General features: G+C 37.9%; 1 protein-coding gene across 1 annotated transcript in view; it reads left to right on the top strand.

Annotated features, from left to right (window-relative positions):
• The first annotated feature begins 12,807 nt into the window (after positions 1 to 12,807).
• The window catches only part of SULF2 (sulfatase 2), a 159,332-nt gene continuing 150,242 nt past the window's right edge, over positions 12,808 to 21,897 (top strand). The window contains exon 1 of the mRNA XM_062589261.1: positions 12,808 to 12,842. The gene's annotated coding sequence lies outside the window, so the exon portion shown is untranslated. The remainder of the gene's footprint in view (positions 12,843 to 21,897) is intronic.

Below are 21,897 nucleotides of genomic sequence, written 5' to 3'. Positions count from 1 at the left end.
TGCTGTACCATAAGGAAAATTCTTAGTGTGCTTTTATTATATTGATGCAGGCTCACTGCAGAACAACCTTGCATTAATTTTTCAACACTGAACAATTTGGGCTCTTAAGGACTTTCACAGAGTGGTAAGGTAGATAAAGCTACTGTTTATGGGGGACTTCTGTGTCAGACAACAATATGGCAGTAGTACAGTCAAGCAGTTGAGAAACACATCTTGAAATAATTATTCAAATCACTGAAGCTTAAAATGTGCTGTGACAGCAAAAATGCATAATACAAATAATACTAAACATACCATTACACCAAAAAGCTTATCAACTAAACAAAAACCCCACCAACCAACCAACCATACATCCACCCCCCCCCAAAATAAACAAATATGGGACTATATAACATGCATAATGCAAGTGTACAGCTAGTTGCACAAGGTTTCTGTTTGTTTGAAGGAAGGGAGGATATTAGAGAGTAAAAGGTGAAATAAGAGAGCAATGTCAAGATCAATGCTTTCAGAAATAACGGAACAAGAGAGATTTCAGTGAGATGCCCCATCAATCACCAAAAGCATTTCAAGCACCTAAGCCGTAAGAGAAATCACAGCAAATGTTTATCCAACAAGCAAAGTGCACATTTGCTGTTAGAAAAACTGGAAATACGAAACATCTTTAAAAATAGGAAACAAAAACATCTGTTACACTGGTGTAACAAAACTTTATTATTGAGTTCTGTATTGCTTTGAGTAAAGGAGAAGCTTAGTGTAAAAAAGGTTGTCTCCTTTTTAGGAAAACAGCAACTTCCTCAGCAACACCCTGCCGAGTTATTGCTACTCTCTTTCCATTTCTAATTTTTATTACATTATAAAAGAAGAGTTACTCACTCTTGTGTAATGTTTATGAAAGACCTTTACCTAAAACCAGGAGAGACCATAATGCACAGAACTACCAGAGATACCATATACAATTTCTGAAGGAACTGATAAGAACCACTGTTACACAGCATCACATAGTGTTAGGAGAGTAGTAACGTAAGACAGCAGATCCTAACAGGTACTTCATGGAGGTGAAGATGCTGTTTAGATTACACCAAGATGGTGAGTAAAACCTAAATGCTATTTAAAGTGTTTTTTGGAGAAATGCAATAGTTCAGTAAATTAGTTTAATTTAGAAAAAACATCTTAAAGTGCTCTCATTTTGGGCTCACCTAAAACAGTGAATTGTCTCTCTCTTGCTAACTCTTTGCTGGAGGGAAAAATTATACTTATGAAAAATTCTACTTTCCCAAGGCCTGGTACTTCAAAATATCACCTCCAAAATGTCTTCTGCGTCTCAGTATCAGACACACACAAACATTTGAAATTCACAAACTTGTTTATGAACAAGTTTGAAATAGTTTGAAACAGTTTGCCTACACATACTCAGGTCCATTACCTCTGGTAAAATAACAGCACTCAAGGTTTTTCATGTTCAAATTATCAAAAAAGCTTTAAAACTTAACCACATTGACTGTAAGAAAACAAATAATTAAGTTCTTCACGGTAAGACAAAAAAGCTATAAAGTAGAAATATCATATTGTTATGTAACTGTTTGTTGCAATATTTTATACATTATCTGCTGTAAGAATGACTCCCTTTACATATATAATAGTAAACTTACTAACTATAATGTGGTTTTAGCTCCTTATAGATATCGTACATGTTAATAATACGGGTGAAAGCTTTGGCACTTAGAATATATTTTCTAAATAAAGCCTGCTTTTTGTCAGTTTTATGTGCTTCTGGCTCATATGCAGAACCTAAAGATATTCAGATTGATATTCGGTATCTTCGTGGGCTAAAATATCATATCATGAGCTTCAAATAACAGGATTTGGATGTATTAAATACCTCCTTTTTATCTATTTACTCTTCCTGCATCTGAATCAACACCTTTTAAAGGACCATAGTTATCATGGATAAGATATTAAGGTGGATAGGGTACCAAGACTTCCAAAAGAAACTCTAAATAAGTTTCTAACTGGAACAAGCATGACTGTTTCCTAGGGAGATTAACCCAGTTTCTTCATACTGATAGTTAAACATTCATCTAAAGGGAGAAAAAATTCTTCACAGAAGGAAAAGATAAATATTCTAAAATAGTTTAACCTATTAAAAGTAAAATCACAACACTGAAAGAGTTCTTTTTCATGCACAACAGGCTAAGACAGATCTAAGTGATAGGCAATACAGATTCAGACCTAATGAAAAAAATAGGGCAAGTCTCTATGCTTCTATGGGAGGTTCAATTTTAAGGACAATATTCCAGATCTTCTCTTTCTTAATATCAGTTGGCATGGCTAGAAGCCAAGGTGACTGCTAGTCAACTCTGCCTCAGCCAGAAATTCCCTCCTGCAGGAGAAATCTCAGCTGCCAACATAGGAAAGCTTTATAGACCCTTTTGGTGCAAAGGAGCCAGCACACAGTCCAGGATATGGCTTAATTTTTTCCTACAAAAGAGAATTATACGGTATTTAATACATATCAAAGACCCTTGCTAAAAAAAAAAAAAAAAAAAAAGAGCTGGTGAAAGATAGAGTCCTATATTAAACAACATATCTGGAGCCCAATTCTCTACTATCAATTCAAAGTAAGCAAAAATGTTATTTTAATTAGCTCCTCAATTACAGTTGGCAGCGGCTTTGCATAAATGTAAATAATTACATTACATAGTAAGCAAGGAATAAGCAAGTTTAAAGATTTTATTTCTTTTAACAGATGGTTTCTATTCCACACTATCACCATTTATGTTTTGTTCATCTTTTGCCCTCCCCAGTCATTTTTTTTCTTACTGATTTTCATATTGTATGCTCTTTTTTTGCATTACCTCTGAAATGTACAGACACCTATAAAGGTTAGAATGAATGAGTGAAGTAGAACATGTAATGTCCAGATAAATCCAGTGCAAATTAGAACATCTCAACCCAGAAGAAAATGTGCCTAACCTCTTTCAAAGGCATTAAAAAGTGATGTCTTCAGGGAAATCCTAAAGGAGATTGATGTTTTTTACAGAGAACAAATAAAGCACACATGGACTTCTCTGATTATGATTTCAGCCTATGTGCTTGTTGTTTATACAGCAGCATAAATGCTTGGACAATAAAAGGATTCTGTTGCATACTCAGGTAAATAAAATCTTGAGGAGGCAAGAAGAAGAAATGCAAGTCCTATACATAGAATTTTAGTCCTCTAGAATAGGAGAATATTCATGAGTTCTCTAAGAGAAGATAAATTGTCCTCATTACCATTGGGATTTCTCCTTTATCCTTATCCGAGCTATAAAGAACTAGACTTCACCATAGGGAATAAACAAAAGGGAATTTAAACAAATAAAGCTTGTCTTGGATTGACCAGGTCTTAAATGTCATGTCAAAACTGAGGGAAATTGCCTGAGATTTTTGGCAGTTAGTTATAGTAACAGAGCCTTTTGCTACCATCAAAAGGCTATGTTGAGATAAATAAATAAATCATAAAGCAGCAAACAGCAGAGTAACGGGAAGACAAGACACATGAAATCTGGACTGAAGTGGACATAAACCCAACTAACGGTCAATACAGCTATCTGTGCTGCTTTTTTCTAGAAAATCTGAAATGTCACCTAGCAAAACTATTAGATTATACTTTAAGTGTATTACTCTATTTGTCCAGCATTAAAAGGACACATCATGTGTTGCACAGAAAAGAGAGGGACTGGCTTTTAGATTCAAAAGTTCAAAGAATAAGGGAGAGTCATCTAAAATTTTATATACACCCAATGAACATGCATAGCCAGACATTTTCCATGTTATCAGGTTTTACAGCTGGGTCAGTTGACCACTCTTCTTAGAAGCACCCACTGCAGCCTCACAGTAGATGATAAAAATGGGGGGGTTGACTTTGCCTATAGTAATTTTGGCCTGTTGCAACCACAAAGTGAGAAGCACAACAGTTGTAACTGAAAAGAATTTATAAGAAATATTCCATTATGTTCAGTTCTTTCACGCATTCTGCTAAGAAACAGTTAAAATAAACATATAACCAGTTTCCTCAGGCAGCTAGATGAAAGCTCAAATGATAAGTGCCTCTCAGCAGAATAAAAGACAAAACAGATTTGGAATTTTATTTTTAATGATGCCTATGTGCAGATATCATTATACGAAAATGTTTCATTTAGGGCACATTATGATTTCGTATTTATGCTAAAAAAGTGTCATAAACACGTCACAACTCAGAATACTCAAAATCAGAAGTGCATCCACCAAACCAATGTCAGGAATTTACTTGAATTTCCTTTCTAAATCGTTGCTGCTTTAGATCAACCTTATTGTCTGTGATCCCTGGGGAGCATGTCCCATAGCATATGCTCATTATCTTCTACAACTCAACAGCAGAAGAGTATGATTTATGTATTTTGGGGACAAAACTTGCAAGTGTGAACTTCAGTTAAAGCTCTTGTCTTGGAAAGGCTAATTTCTCAGAGAATTTATACTCTTAGGTTGCAAACCCCATGTGATAATTTTCTATCTTTCTGCAATTATTCGTAGTAATGTTATCACAGCATAGAAATAAATACTATTACAAATAATTATACTTATGTTTACATTCTACCTGAAAAGGTAATAAATCAGGTGTTAGCCAAATCATGATCCTTCCTACTGCTGTGCTAGGCATATCAAACTAACTTTAATGTATAATTTATGGGAAAGTACGAACAGTATTTGTTTTACTGTGTGACATCATATAAATGTTACATTGAAAAAGAATCCTATTTGGTGAAAAGTGATTAACAAAAATGAAAGACCTCAGTCCCAATGGATTTTCCAGACAAAATAACTTTGATCCTTTACAAAAAAAAACCAAATGCAAATCATGTTTTTTTCACTCTTGTTTTTCTCTGGGAAGCTTCAACCTACTTCGGTGGGATTTCATTTTAGTGAAGAATGAGTTAAAAAACAAACAATGGCCTAGGCATTTATCCCACAATTCAGTTTCTTTCGTAACAACCATATAATGGAAACCTCGGGGTAGGTTTCTCATTTGCTGTTCCTGCTTTCTAGCAGCAGCACAGCTCAGTTTCTTCCCCCTTCATGTGCACACTCAGATTTCTCTGCTCTGCAAGTACAAAATTAAAAGGCAAAACCTTAATATTCATCATAATTTCTTTGTATGAGAAAAAAGCTATTAAAATGTTTGAACATTTCTGTTGCTTTGTAGCAATATGCTAAGCAGCAGGAAGAACTCAGCATGGGACTGTACTCTCACTTTTTACTGAAAGAAAGGTATGTGCAAAAAAGGACACGTTATGATGATGTCTCATTTGTGTCAGATATCTGTTTTACCCTGGCAGTCCAATTTCTATCTAAAGCTGTTGACTTAAACCCAGCACTTGCCTGTCCTTCAAAAAAAGACATATTTATATGGACATATTTAGTCCTAGAAAAACTGTTACCTATACACACATTTACAGTATGCAGACAGTATACATACAAACATATTTATGTGTATGTATTTGAGAAGAGCAAAATCCAAAAGAAGTTCTGCTTTTGCATATAATCTCTGGCCACTAGCAGAAACAGATTGCCTCAAATCAAGTACCCTTGAGACTCAGGAGTTTCCAAATATGGACCCATATATACTGAGATATAGGTTACACATGCAGATCTGGTTTGAGTCCAGATACTAAGTTCATAAATGGGTATGGCATTTCTGTTAGAGATTTTTAAGCAGTAAAGGCCAGCAGCTAAATTCAGGTGTGACTGTGGTTCAAACTGCATGCCTGAAAGATCAAAGAGTGTTTGGTTTTAAGGCTCAATATATAGAAAGACACATGGCATATATAACTAAGACACTGCCAAACAGTATATCAGGTATTGAACATTTATCATGGTAGAGACAGCGGTAACTAGTGAAGCTTGAAAGATCTGCAGTATAATCAGAAACCCTAGATGCCAGAATATCAAGTTAAGCTATCACAAAGCTTTCTTCTTCTCTTAATATCTATGAACTTATACTCATGTGGCTTAGCCTGTAGCTACACTGTTTGCTTTATTATATTTTAGCTGTCTAATAGGAAAAATGTTTAAATCCAGCTTGTATGTTAATCTCTGTTAATTAAGACAGCAACAGACCAGTGCTTGCTGTGGAAGAAGAGTTTAACTCAGAGCTGAGTCTTTTAAAGCCTTAAAGAGTACATACTTTCATGTTCTTCAGCTACAAAGTAAAGATCTACTCGTTAGCATACAAGTGTACCTGGAGTGGCATTGTACATGTGAAATACAGCTTTCAGACACAGGAAGAAAAATTTCCCAATGAGAAACACTATTAAGTGCTCAACTCCTCAAGCATTTTCTAAGCAGAGAATCCCCATGCAGGTCTGCAAAATGAACTTCTGAAAGATACAAATAATAGGAAATATTCATGAATTTGTAAACAGAAAAGATGCCACATGCACTTTCAACCCATACTAAATGCAAGCATGAGATCTAAGCATAAATCTGTATACGCAACAGTTACTGTAAGAGATTGTGCTCTCAGTCTCATTTTTAATTTGCCTTGTTCAAAATGAAATCATTAATCATGAGAGATGTAGCATATTTCATGGAATTATTTGATCCCTCCCATTAAAAATACAATTAAAGTATGTCACTCCTCTATACACATTGCATATGTATGCACAGGCATGATCTATTGGTACAATCACAACTTTCTGACTTTGGGGAAATTGCAAAGCTTCATTAGAAAGGAAGAGACAGAGAGCTCTGGCAGATTTTAGATCTTTAGGGGGTCATTTATGCTATAATAAATCTCATTTTTTCATCTGAAAAGTAGAGTCTAAACACTGTAATAGAGTAATACAGAGGTATTTATTTTACTTTATTTTTTCTTCAGCTGAAATGCTAGCAAGGGAGTGTTCTTCAACTTGGCAGGCAGGCAGACAGCCATTTCTCAGTAAATAATGTGAACCCTGTCCTACAATGTAAAGCTGTACATCTTTTCAAAAAGTGTTCAGTCCAAGGAATCTTTGCTTACAAAGTGTGTCTGCAGAAGGTTCTGTAGCAAGCAGCTTGGCAGAGATTTCTAAAGTATATAAAGTTCTTTCTCCCTCTGCCTCTTTTTCCCTCTCTGAAATGATTCCTTGTACTCTCCCTCCTTAAGTTGCTTTTCCTCTACATAATGGAGACAGAAAAATACATATTCTATTATATATTCTAGTCTATAGCTTCTAGTGCCAGGTGCAATACTGCAGCAAAGCAGATGTGATGTATGCAGTTGTTCTAACAGTATTTTCAGGAGGGCTTGGTTATAACTGGTATATACTTGTAACCCATAATGAATGTACTATGCATCTCAAATTAATACAATTTTTTAGCTGTCAGTAGCTGATGTTGTAGGTAGGCTCTAAAAGGGTAACTTTTGGATATACATCATTTAGATCATTCAGACTACCAGCAAGAAAAGGCAAGATCAGTGTCCTCAGGCAGAGGCTGCAGAAGGTACAAAGCCAAAGGGCAGTTTCATGCAAGCTCCATTCCAAACTGAAATTAAGGCAGTCAGTGCAAGTGAATGCATCCAGACAAGTGCATCCTGATGTGCTGGACAGAAAAGGGAAATCCCACATTACAAAGGGAGTGCAACTAAAATTCAATCAATTTTAGATTAAATGTAGACACTGAAACAAAAAGTTTTGCTTTTACACAGCTGGAAAGTCAGAAAAAAGAAGCAATGTGTGAGCACGTGTGAGTAGCAGAAGGAACTTGATAACTGCCATCCTTGTGTTAGGACAGTAACCATCCTTTGTGTGTAACACATCAAAGAGAAAGTATAACTTGTGAAAAGAGATAATCAGGCTTTATTTACCTCTGTGTATTCGTTGGCACCTCAGAAAAGGAAAAGATTTACAGCCTCTGTCATGCTTGTTCCCTGTAGCTCCCCAAACAGCATGCCTTTAGCAGCTATCACTCCAGTATTGCCCCTCTGCACGTGCTCACTCACCCGACCCCACAGCACAGTTCAGCCTTTAAAAGCCACAACAAAGCCCAACTGTTTAGTGGAAGGATTGCATGCTTCCCCAGGACTGAACACAGAACAGATTAATTAATCAATGTTTGCAAAGACCTTCGAAACAGAGAAGTGCTTTAGAAGCTACACATTGTTGTTGCTGAATACTTCCCTGTTAGCACTAAAGTTACAATTCATTTCCCTTAATGTGTTTTGAGTTAGAAGGTAGAAAATACGAGATTGTAGTTATCATTTGCCACAAATATCAAAGGATATGTGAAAGCTGAAAGTTTTTATAGTCGTCTTTACACAGAAAGACTCATTTTGAAGTCATATAGATAACTGTCTTATCCTTAAGATTTACAGACAACTGCTTCCTATGTACTTGCAGTGTCTGTTTTTGTCCCCCCTCCCTTCAGCTCCCCTTCCTTTATACAGTTGTTGATTGTCAGCAGGAAATGTGGCCTTGGAAGTTGGGAACAAAGCATTTCACTTATCATTCCCTGGTACTTTCAATGGTTAGCACTGTCCATCAATGTTTTTGTTTTCTCAGTAGTGTCAGCACCTAAATGCCATTCCAACTGGTTTCAGTACTACAGCTTCTGAGATGAATTTGCTTGCTTAGGTAAATTTGCTGCACTGTCTAAATCTAGACTAGGTCTTGCAACATTTGAAATAGCACATTCACTTTCCTAACAGTTCCTGAGTCATGACTGGCACAAAATCAAAATAAAACAACTCCCAGCTTTCAACAGTTTATAAAAAGTGGCAACATTCCCACAAATCTGCTTTGTCTTTACAACAAAGCAACTCTTTTCTGACTAAGGCTTTAAGGTATGTTTCTGATTAGTTTGTTCAATCTTGAGGTTTTTTTCTACTGGGAACTTAACATATTTTGCATGGGAAAAACAGGAGTTTAAAACTCAAACTTCGTCTTTGCACTCACATGCTGAGTTCCATTCTCATGTTTTTGGCTGGTTTATTTCAGAGAAGAGCCTGCTCCAAGACCAGGAATCTATTGACCAGATTTGCACTGTTTGGATCTTAAGGTATGTTTCTGAGTTTGCACTAGTATTCAATTACTGATGCAAATAATGTAGCTTGATACCTCTGTATTTGGAAAAAGGTAGCTGGCAAACACTATCAAATGTATTGGATTGATTAAAGTTAATGGATATTCTACAACATTAGGGATTTTAAAAAACATTTGATTATTGTAGTTAATGCACATCAATATTTTTATCTCTACAGAAGCATCAGCTTAATACTCTGCATTTCTCTCAACTTCGCATAAAGAAAAAATATGTAAAGAAAGTTACAGAATAACTATATGTAACATGCCCACATAATCCCTTGTTGTTAGAAGTGCCTTGAAAGCACCCACAAAACCCCAAATTCTTAGTGCTAACATGTCATGTGTGAATGGTAAGACATGCTGTTTCCAGGGCTTACTGCACTAATGAACATCTGCTGCACATGGAAACCATACCAAAATAGTTTTTTGAATAGTTTTCTTGGTGATACTGTACTCTCACTGAACTCTTATAATTAGGCATTAAGATCTTTTTCATGAAAGAAACGTAAAGCTTTTTCAGAGATACAGTGCTCTTTACTCTGAACACCATGGAGAACTGTTCATTCTTGTTGAACAGTCTTTTAGTTTCTCAAACTATAATTGCTTACAGCTTTACCTCTGCACATACTATTAATGAATTACTCAACCAATTAGCAAAAAAAAAGCTTCTTATGTACTTTAAAAGACTTTCACGCTGGATCTTTGATGATTTTACTATGCTACTGTATTTAACACATAATACTGCCTAGTTTTTAAGCTTTTTTTAAAGTAATATAGACTGAGAAGTATATACGACTTCCAATATAACAAGAGAAAATATTATAATGGATAATGATTGGATGTCTGTATTTGAAGGTGTTATTTACTAATTCATTTTTATATACAAATACATTCATAAAATGTTATTATTAATAAGGTACGTTTTGTTAAGTGTGATTATCCCTAATCTCACTGATGAAAGACTGATGAATAGGCAAGTTCAACAATTTGCCGAAGGTCACATACCAAGATAGTGGCAAAGATAAAAACAGAAGAAACCTCGAAACTGATGGTGTGTTCCCGGTCTATTTGAATCTTGCTTTAATCATCTCCATTAAATACATGCTACTGATGATGTATGTATGAAGAATTCTTCATATTTTTAATCTATATAACTAAGTAATAGAAATTGCAATGATCCAGGTGAAAGAATACACGTTTTTTAAAAATTAGATAACTATCTTTGCAGTAGGCATTTTACTTGTGAGAAAAAAAGACTTCATAGGGGAAAATTATTTTGAAAATGAAGGTGTAGTTTGAACATGAGATTGGTTAGTACAGAAGTGGAATGAGACACCACTTACCTGCATATGCTTTTGGATTCTGCCAAAACTTCTTGTATGACTGGAAAAAACATTTCCTTTCTCAGTGCTTCTGTTTCCAGTTCTTTGGCTGTGGATTGTTCCATTTTCTGCCATCCTCTGTTTGACTGCTGTATGCTGATAGCACGCAAAGGATTAAAGTGAAGAGTGTCTCTGTACTTATATCTTCAGAACCTAGGACAACATTCCTGAAGTAGTAAGACAATACCTTGTAGTAACAGTGGAAACAATATTTCACATCATTATGATGAGGCTTGATTAGATTATATATGGGAATAAGTTACAGCTGGGAATAGTCTTGTAAGATTAATGGAAGATTCACTAGCTAATTTGTCATTCTAGTAATTATAACTATATATAAACTGTTCCTTAAGAACATCTTGTGATGATAAATTCTCCCTTCAGATTTATAGGCATTCCACATGCATACATGAGGGCAAAATTTCATCCTTCTGGACTCTCACCAGAAAAATTCAAACCATTTAAAGTATTTCTGAGTACTTTTTGAGATATCTTTTGTAAAAATGATATAAATCTCAACCATGTTGAGATCCTCTAAAGCAAAAATATAGCCTTCCTGGTGAGTAAGAAATGTATCCCATATTTGAAGAGTTCATCTGGATAATATACCGTATCATTTACTACAAGCAATTTTATAACAGCATTGGGATAGAATAGGTGGTTGACTTAATTTTCAGAAATCATTTTTTTTCTGAAAAAAAATGACTTACGATTAACTTAGCTAGAAAACTACCCAGATAGGAACAATATACATGCCAATGAGAACAGATCACCTTAAAATTAGTGTAATAAAATGTATCTCAAAATAGCGTAGAAAAAGTAACAAGGTTACATAGAAATAAGTGGTCCTGCAAATCACATTTGGTCCACATTCTGGTCCACACACCCACACCATAATGCTCAATAACTCAATAGTCAATAAACTGCTCTGATGAGAAACAAGAATCTGACAGTTTTGAGAAAAGAACATAGTTTCATTTAGAACTTGTGTTAACCCATGTAATGTATATTTTTTTCTTTCCACAGAATGTATCTCAAGACTGTTCTGTTAACTTCAAGCTGTTTAGAGTAGAAAGGAATTTGCATCATTTTCCTGACATTTCTTCATAAAAATATTATCCTGGAACCTGTCTGAAATAAAATTAGCTTCTCATTCTCTTGATTTGCTGTGGAGAATCAACAGAAAATGTACAAAATGGAATAAAAGGTGTGATTAGGGGAGGGCCATAATGACAAAATTATTTTAAAAAACCTCCTTTCATCCATTTGTTTTCTATTTCTGCCAGTGCATTTGAATTTCGCAGGGATTTGGGGGGGAAGTTTTACATGTGCACTGTGAACATCTGAACTATTATCACACGGGGTGGAGGCAGAGACCCAAACCAGGGTACACTGCGCACAGGCTGTCCACATTGCTGTGCCAAATTAAGAACATTAAAAACACTTTGTGAAAGGCTAAGACTCTTAAAGTGCAAGAGACTCCTGATTTCTGCTGGAACAGCTGCACCGCAGGAGACGTCTACGAAGTCCAACCACACAGGGGAAGACTTTAGCCCTGTTTCAGCCCCTTCGCGCAGGACGGGGCACGATGCTCCGCGCAGTACCGCGGCGGGCCTCCTGACATCCCATGAGGAGAGTCCTGACTACTCAGCGGGAAGTAAAGAAGTTTTTCCCAGGTCAGCACTTCACCGCCACCAGCGCGAGGAGGATTAGACCCCACACGCGCTTCTTCCCTGCTTCTGCCCCACCTCGCAGCCCCCCCAACCCACCTGGCACCTGACGGGCGGCGGCGCGGGCCGGGCCGCAGCGCTGCCACGGCCGCCGCCAGCCGAGCTCCTCGCCCCGCGGCGGGCCCGGCGGGAGCTGCGGGGCGGGGAGGCGAGGGATGGCGTGAGGGGAAAGGGACGGAGGGCGCGGTGAGGGGCGCCAGCCCTGAGGGGACGGGTGTGGGGGGAGGGGCGAGGCGCGCCTGAGGCGAGAGGGGGAGGGGCGGCGAGTAACGGCCGCAGCCCCCGCGGGCGCGGGGGGCGAGCAGCTCCTCGGCCCGGCCTAGCGCCTTGCCCGGCTCCCCACCTCCTCGGCCGGGGAGGCGGCAGCGCTTGGAGGAGGCGCCTCGCAACAGATGGTTAAAGCCGGCTCCTCGCCGCGGCCCGCATTGGCCGGCGGCGGGAGGAAGGGCGGGAGGGAGCCAGGCAGCCCCGCGCAGAGAGGGCGGCAGCGGCCGGAGCTGCGCGGCCCCGCGGCGGGGAGCGCAGCGCAGCGCCCGGCTCGCTCCCCGCGCCAGCGCTGAGGCGACCGCCTGCCCGGCCGCCGCCGCGGCGGAGGTCGGCGCTGCCCGGGCGGCTGCGGCCACCTGTGAGCTTCCCGCCTGGCGGGTGCCGTAAGTATCGCCGCCCCCGCGCGCGGCCGGACTGGGGCCGCCGGGAGGGCTCCGGCTGCGGGAGGCCCGCGCCGCTCGGCTCCCCGGCGGCCGCCCGCGCGCGGGCCGGGCGAGCCGGGGTCGCCTGCTCGGCCGGCCGGGGCCGGTTTAACCCGAGCGGCATGGAAGCGGGGCGGGATCGGGGGCGCCCGTCCCCCGGCGGGAGGCTGCGCCAGCGTCGGGGAGATCTTCATCGCCGGCAAGAGAGGGGGCATCCTCCCCCCCCCTCTCCCCCATTTCGGCTTCTCCGGTGCGGAGTCGCCTGGTGTGAGTATTTACCGGGTTTCGGGTCCTCGGCGCTCTGCAGAGGGCTCGTCAGGTGGGTAGCCGAGATGCGGAGGAAGTGACTTGCCCAAGGTCACGCCGTGAGGCGGTGGCTGAGCTGGAAAATGCCGTGTGCTGCGCTAAAAAACTTTTGGTTTCTAGCTCCGTGCTGGGCCGTTGAGCAGCACCACAAGGCTGCGGGGCTCCAGGCAGAGACAGGGCAGAGGTGTAGGTAGGTCTGTCGGTAGCTCGTTTTTTGTTCTCCGTTAAAGCATTATCTATCTGTGTGGCGCCAGGTGCGGTGTCCCTGAGTGTCTCGTTTGCTTTGCCTTCCCCAACCTGCAGGCAAGTGAATGAGTACACGTATGCTCTTACTTTTCTGTTATTAGTGTTAAGGTCAGTAGATGAAGGCACGGGTTGTTTATGAAAAGATGACTCCTTTTCTCTCCACTTTCACAGTGGCAGTAAGTAGTTCCTCTGCGATTCAGTGACTGCCTTTCCATGCCATAGGGCAGTAGTTGCCAAAAGACTCTTAACTGGTTCGGTGTCAGCTGCGCTCCCAAAGTAACCTGCAGCACAGCAGCCTTACGTTTGTGTGCGTGCACGCGAGAGATGTTTGGGGGGCCGTGCTTTGACAACTTGCACGCTGGAGTTCAGCGTGATTGAGAGGTGACTAGAAGATGCAGCTGGAATAATCTAGTGCTAGTTATATGCGTAGCAACTTTCTCTCTTTTTGTCTCCAAATATGATTTCTGTACTCTGACATCCCCACTAATGTTGATTCAGTGATTCTATTTACTCATTATTTTGAAACAGAACTGAATCATGTCTGGGTGATACTTGAGGAAAATGTGTCTGCTTTGATTCAAACATGCATCTTCTAAGGCATTCCTCTTGACAGAATATAACTAATTTTTGCATTTCATAGTATGCCCTGCAGCAGAGAAACTTAAAAAGTCGGAAGTGTACTGTTTAGAAACCAAACAAAACCTGCTACTATCTTCCTTAGTTTTACCTTAACTGTTCTGCTTGATCTTTGGGAAGTGGAATATGAAAAAGGTTGTTTTTTAAAAAAGAAAAACACCTCAATATGCTAATTAAATTAGGCTAAATTTATTTTTAATCTGTATTAGGTGGTTCATGTGAGCTCTAGACTCTTCAGTCATAATCTTGGGATTCAAGGCAAGGTTTCTGGCACTTCAGGTTTTTCCTACTATATATGTTACATGATTTGCGTGAGGGAGTTTTCATGACTGAGATTTTTTTCATCTAATTCAGAAAGTAAAGTGTGATTCTCAAAGTATCTAATGGACTTTCTTTCTTTCCTGGACTTTCAAACATCTGGTTTTCGTTGTGTTTAGGGTATGTAACAATGTTTGTTGCTTTAGACTACTTGTAAGGAGTCTGGTTTAAGGTAATTTCTAGCTGAAATTCCTTTTGTATAAAACTCTCTTGATTAGAATCTTGTCTTTCAATAGTAGTTACTGCATCATTCTTCCTAAAAGGCTAGAAAAAAGAAATCTGTGGTTGTGCTGAGTAACTAATAGTATTTCATTAATCAAAGTGTTCAGCTGGAATATATGATGCTTTGCTATGGTTCTCTGTGTTTTTGTTTTGTTTTGTTCTTTTAAGTCTGTGTTGCACTGTTCTTACTTAAAATTAAGCATCTCTCTCATGAGGATTCCAGGTGAGAAAGATAATAGGCAGTCATCTGCAAGAAAGAAACTCAACAGGAACTGGCAATATCCAGTTTACAAATATAACTGATCTATGTATCTGAATGATCTACGTTGCTGCATAATGGCAGATATGAATAAAGAGACTAAAATAAATATCAAGAGTGAAGATAACTGTAAATATTTTTCCTTTTACAAAGGAGGTATTGCAGAAAGATTTATAGGCCTGTAAACCATATTTAGTGATTCTTCTTCACTCTGTTATTACGGTACAAAATAGAAACAAAGAGGTAATAGATATTTCCAAGATCCCTACAGTTTAGGGAGGAAGGTGAATTTGTATTTTCTCTTCTCTTTAAAATTGTTTTAGAAATAAATTTGACTTGAAACCAGGTCTAACTTGTTGTTTTCTAGATAGCATAGACCGATTAAAATCGGCTCCAAATAATTGTACTATATATAATATAAAATATTTTTTTTCTCCTTTTCCTCTCAATATCCTTCCCTTACCCATCTACAGCAGTAGTTTCTCTGAAGTTCGGAATAGAGCACAAAAGCTCAAGGGCTTGATTAGAGGTGTTGGTGAGATCATAATTGTGTGAAGAATGCTCCACGTCATTGCGCTTCCACAAAGCACAGATAAAAATGTACCTTTTAAATTCAGCCTGCTGTATTAAGGATACTGCAGGTGAGAGATTCTTCAGGTAGTCATTCTCTTTTTTTAATCAATATTCTGGGCTGACTTCTCAGGCCTGGGGTGGACATTTGGGTCTATGTTTTCAATATAAAAAGGGATGTTCCAATATGCTTATGTTTTTGAGAATATGTTGGTTTCATTCCAATACAAACCACAATGTAATTTGAAACTTGAAAAGCTGTCATGAGAGTGACTGGTTGTTTTTTCTTTTTCTTCCTTCTTTCTATCAGTTGTACTGATTTTTAATAGACTTGGAGTTCTTGTGTAACTTAGGAAACTGCATTTTTAACTATTTATTGCTAGTCACCTACAACCTCATCCCCAAAATGACATATATAGAGAAGTGCTAGAGTGATAATTAAAATTTGGTGAGGGAGGATTTCAACTAATCAGTGGTTGACCTCTGTAACAGGAGAACAGTTATGTACAATTTCTTAGTTTCTTAGAATGTTGCTTCAGACCTTTCTCCATACTAGATAAAACTATACCTTTCTACAAATACAGATACTGAAAGTACCCAGGTCTTCAGTAAAACTCAGTGCTGTTTCTGATGCAGTAAAAATGCCTCAGTGAACTGGAATTTTTATCTCCTCTCTTGTAAGGAGTTGTATTTGAGTTCCAGTGTTCAGCTTATACGTGAAACAAGTGTGCCAATCTTGCATGACTGCCCCAGGATTTCTCACAAACAGATTTTGCTGACCTGTGTGTGTTAGTGCCTATGATCATCTTACCTTACCATGGTTAAATGGAAGCTTGTATTTTCTGTCTCTACCAACACCGTTCTGTATCTGTTTAAGTGAACAGCTCAGCCTAGACTCGTCTCTGGGTGTGTACGTGCACACGTGTGCACTCATGAAAAGTATGCTAGTGTGTATCTGTGTTCCTATTTTCCAAATACCAATGAGCAGAATTTCATGTGGAAGTGCTTGAAATAATGTCTTCCTGTATTCTGTCCATGAGGTGAAGTTTGTTTTGGTGCTCAGAATGACTAAAACCACTAGTATGAAAGATCCAACAACAGAATCCAGGAAACTTTGTTCAGGAGAACTTTTTTGTAAAGCAGATTGAGAATCATAAAGGTACCTTGGCTTTATTTTAGTTTTATAACACCCTATTTTGTGTGTGCAGCCTTTATAACACAGATGCAGTTCTTATATCAAATATTTTTATGATCTAAATTTATATACAGTAAACTGAAGTAACTAGAAAAGCAGAATATATGGATTGACATACTGAGATCTCTAACCTGGTTTTGTTATAGCAGTGCTTTGGGTTTTTTTGTGAAAGCTGTAGAAGACTTGTGTAGTTATTTTTCTTAATGAGTGTGTTCTAAATTTTAGATTCTTGTTTTGTATTTGTTGCCTGTATCTTCTGGCCTTAGTTCATCTTACACAGTAAAAGCATGATAGTAGCTCACAGTTAAGTGAGTTTAAGCAGTTTGTGATTAAGTACAGGTTTTAACATGTAACCACTAGTCCTAATTAGCCCTGTTAATAGATTTTTGGGAGATAGTGTCAAAAAGGTGTCTACTGGACAGGCTGCAGAGCTGTCTCTAATCTGCATATTGTGTTCTAAAATTAAGGATGGTAATAAATTTGCAGCCATGATGAAACAGTTTAAATGTAAATACATCATGAGGGGTAACATTAAAAATTGGATAAAGTCTCATTGCTCTAGAAGGACGTGTCCCGTATAGGAATAGGTAGCACCTTTTTCTAAAAGAAAGGAAAGCAGTTGAATTGACTTTCTGATTTGAAGATCTTGGAGAGGCAGCAACAATTGCAGAAGGCTAAGATTGTTGGTCATCAAGTTAGAAGGTGGTACTGCTGTGATCTGAAACTTCTGGCCATCTCTGAGATTAAGTCATTGAATATTACTACCAAATGTAATAGATGGGTTTTGTGTATTTTAAAACTTACGTTTTCTAGTAATGTTTGGGAGAGGAGTACTGGGGATCTTCAAGATGCTGAAGTGCATCAGAAGCTGTTGTCATTTAGAATATGGAAACTGAATGAGGAAAGCTTGTAGGCTTACAGGCTCTGCAATTCCTGATCAACAGACCTGTTGTGTATATTTTCTTTTATCTGCTAATAAATTTAATATTTCATCTGGATTCTGGCTTCAACATGATTGAAGTCTAAAAATGTCAAGTTCTTTGCAGATCTTTCTTTGCTGTATTATCCTCACGTATTACCCCATGGTTACTGTCCTTCAATGGAAGGGAAGAGTGTAGGTTAAAATGACAGTAGTTCATGAGGATGTACACGTATGATTTTATTTACTTATTCCTAGCTTTGTTATAAGCATCCTTACCTAACACATTCCACTTTTGTGAGTGTAAAAGAAATAGAGTATACTGTTTAGAAAACTGCAGTTTGCATCAAAGGAGGATTGACGTGCCAAATCCATGAAGCTCAATGCGCACCTAAGAACTAAAGTTCTGATCTCCCACACCAGATATTTGGTAGGACTGTTTGGAAAAGTAAAGGTCATAAGATAACTGAATAGCTTTGTGAAGATCAGTTTCTTTATTTTCCATTGTTGCATTTTTGTCCTACTTTAGTTAAAAATAAGATGATTATGTTGCAGTACTATAATAGTGTTAATTTTTAAAATGATGTGTGAAGATATTTTAAGATAAAAGTAACAAAATATGTGGGGTTTTGATTTGTTTCTTTTAAGTGAGGTACAAAATCTTGTCATCTGAACTTGAGTTTAAGGGTAGTGAATAAGGTTTCCAGCAAATTCCAGGTATTAATTTATAGTGTTTGGCTCACTAGTTCTAAACTGTCTCTGAATTGCTATATTCTCTCCAGTGCTATTAAACTGTTATTACCTGTTGTCTCTTGAACAAATGTTTGTGTATTTGGTACTTAGAGTTCTGTTATTGGATAAATTCTTCTCCCAGCCCACAGTAATGAATAATTTGAATTGCTTCAGATTCAAAAAAAAAAAAAAGTTTGTTTACCTAACAGTGCTATAGTGTTTGAATTTTTGATAGTACTTCAGATAAACATATCTGGTAACAGTGTTTAAACTGTTGGTATTACTAAGGTAAATATATCTAGTATTGTTTGAGTCCATATCCTTAGGCATGCATGTGATCTCAAAGATCTCTTTCTCAAGATCACATAGTTTTGTATCTATGCTGTCAAATAAGAAAATAGTAAAAGTAGTCTTTGTGCTGTTCAGATCTGTCATATACCTGCAACCTCAGGGGACTTTATAAAGGAATGCTGCAAGAAGAGTCATATTTCTCTCCCAGTACTGTTTGAATGGGATTTTGAATAAATCTCTCTCATATAATCCTAAAATCATTTCTGATGAATTTAGTAACATCTACTTTGTTTCCTGGGTCAAGTTCAGTAATTTAATATCACTGTTTAGTGAAAAACTGCCTATTAACTAGTATAAGAGAAGTGAAACTTAAAAATGGATTCACTTTGGAAACTCACGGTTATGTCTTATTTCTTCAATTCCCTAACATAATTTAGGCAAAAGAAATATCTCTTGTATGTCAGAAAGTAGGGACTTTATTTATTATAATTTTTTAATTATTATTAAAATGAGAGCTTTTCAAAGTACAGATGGCATCTAAATTGTGCTATGCCAGGTTGTTTTTTTTTTTCTTTTTTTTCCCTTGTTAAGATTTGAAGTCCTCTTAACACTGTAGATGGCAGAACCTGACTGTTGCATGTGCATGATATGTGCCTTAAGGGTCAGTTGTTGGGAATAGGAGTGTGTTTCTAGAGATTCATTGCTTAAGGAGACATAAGTCTCTTTCAGAGAAAGGAGCGTGGTAAGAAAAGACTGGTAAAAAAGTGAACTGGTTACCTGATGAACTGTTTGATTTCTTTGGCTCAGACCTCATTGTTGGGTGTTTTGAAGAAGCTGTTCAAGTTGATATTTTTGGATTAAGAGAGTTCACTGTGGCATATATTACAAAAATGATAAAGCTCTACCAGGTCTGCTTAGCTGAGCAAAATAAGGTGAAAGCTAATAAAATTCTCTCTGCATTGTCGAAGTATTAAGTCAGCATGGTCAAATAAGAGCTCAAACAAGCTTAATGAGATGTATTCTGAACAAATGTCATTCCTTTGTAAAAGCGTTGGTTTCAGAGCATTTCTCTGATTGTGCCCCCCTCCCCTGCCTTCCCTCCCACTCCCTCTTTACTCATCACCAGTTTTCACCATCCCTGCAGTCTTGAAGCTAACATACAGTTTCTGCCTTTTAGAGAGACCTTTAGGCAGGGAAAGAGCAAAAAAACAGTTGTGTTACTGGCTGTAACATTTAGAACTGGCTTGGTTTGGTTTTGCAACAAAATGCATTGTATGCATCTGTTACTAATCAGGTTAAGGAAAATATTTTTTATTGGAAAAACTCTCACTATTCATCCTGAAGTTAATGCTCCTTGCTGTTGAAGGGAATTGTATTGTACTCCCTTTCCCTACCCTTTTATTTTTGGTACATTCCATTTATGTGTTAGCTCTCTTCTAAAATAATTTACCTTTTAGTCTTTACCAAGTTTTATTTTCCCCTGTGTTCTAGTACCAGCAGCATTTGAAGGATTTTCAAAAGAATCTGGCTACCCTGCATTGAGGGGAAGGGGAGCACATAGACTTCAGTGCTATCCAGAAAAGTTATGTGGATTTGCTAGTATAAAGATGTTTGCTGTGTGGTTTTATTTTTTTATTTATTAGCTAATATGTGAGAAAGCAAATCAGTTTACAAAAGGTACCTCAGTTTTGCATAGAGAATGATGAAAATACATGATTGCAACTGAAGACAATATTGCAATTTGTCTTCTGTTGTCTATTTAATTCACTACATCTCTGGATCTTGCTGTAGGTCTAGAAATACCATGATGATTTCTCTGACACACTCAGATTTTTGATTATTCCAAATGCTAGTTCACAAGCAGCTGTAAGAGTATAGATAACTGAGTTCCAGTTAGTGACTCTAAGTCCTTATTAAGTGATCTGTCTTTAGTCATACCTACTCAGTAGTCTAGCTACTGAATCAAAAGTATATTTTAAAATTTTTATTGAGTTTTCTTATGTGATATTTGCATGGTTTATCCTCAGTACTATCTACTCAGAAACAAACTTGCAACCAGTAGAACCTAGCTAGGATACGAGACCTTGTAGGTTCTGTGGCTGTTCAGTATGACATTAATGGTGTTAAATTAGCAACATCAGCAATATTAACTAATTTCCTCATTCAGACTGTGACATTTGTTTGGTAAAAGGATCATTAAACATATGCAAACATCCTATGTGCTGTAAAAGGTCTTTAGGCACTGACAAATGATAAATGAGAAAATTACAGGTTGTAGGAAAATGTAAATATCTTTCTTTGGAAATCTGTCCTCTAGCAAGACAAAAATATTCCCCTCTAAGCAGTGAAGGATTCATTATATTCTTTTCACATCAGTGAAGAATGCTAGTGACTGTTTTACATACTTAAGCATATCTTGCTGTCTCTTCCTTTCTTTCAAGCACTGCTGTTGAATTGGAATTTGTCCTGGTTTTGTTATGCAAGTACTCTAGCAGCGCACTGCAGAAGGAATCACTGTAGCCTCAATTAATGCTTTCTGTAACCTTATGAATAATTTCAAATCCATTTTATCATGTTTTTCTTACTAGTAGCTTTAGGTCTTTATTATTATTTCTAGTCAGCTGTTTATACAACAGATTAAACTAGGGGTTCACACACTGATTCTTTTTCTATCAGCTGACTGCATGAAATTCAAACTTGCATGTTAACTGATGAATACGTTTACCATGCCTTCAGGAAAAGGCTTTAATCTAACTTCAGATGATCTTAAGTGACTTTCTTACTCTTGCCAGCTGCAGCTGTATAGAATTTGTAGTGCCAGGTTAGATTATTAACATCTCGGCTTCAGAATGTGGTAAAAGTTGCAGTAGCCCAACTTATGAATGAAGCTCCTGCAACAATGTTCTAAAGTGTGACTGAACGCCCCGCTTCAACCACTACAGTTTATCTCATTAGAGCTGTGGCTCAAGTTGCTGTGCTGTCCAACAATAAAACCAAATTGTGAGTTCATCCTCCTTTTATCTGCCTGTAGCATCACTGCAGTTTAGAAAGAGCCAGGCAAACTTAGTAGCTATTCTCATTTTAAAAATGACAACATTTTTCTGTTCTTGCAAAGATTGGCCAAAAGTTTTGAAGTAATTTGCATTGAATTTAAGAACTTAAAAATGACTGAACAATTTAACTTTTGATTAGTTAACAATTGTTTTTCTTCTCTTCACCTGAAAGCTGGCTTTGCCAGTAGCAACCTTTTTATAAGGCCTCTGAACTACAAGTCTTTCAATTTTTCAAAATTGGCTCAATCAATTACATTACCTAGAATGTT

The sequence above is a fragment of the Rhea pennata genome, chromosome 16 (assembly GCF_028389875.1).
Source record: "Rhea pennata isolate bPtePen1 chromosome 16, bPtePen1.pri, whole genome shotgun sequence".
NCBI classification, from domain to species: Eukaryota; Metazoa; Chordata; class Aves; order Rheiformes; family Rheidae; genus Rhea; species Rhea pennata.
The sequence above is the reverse complement of the archived record's forward strand: the minus strand, read 5'-3'. Positions and strand labels throughout refer to the sequence as shown.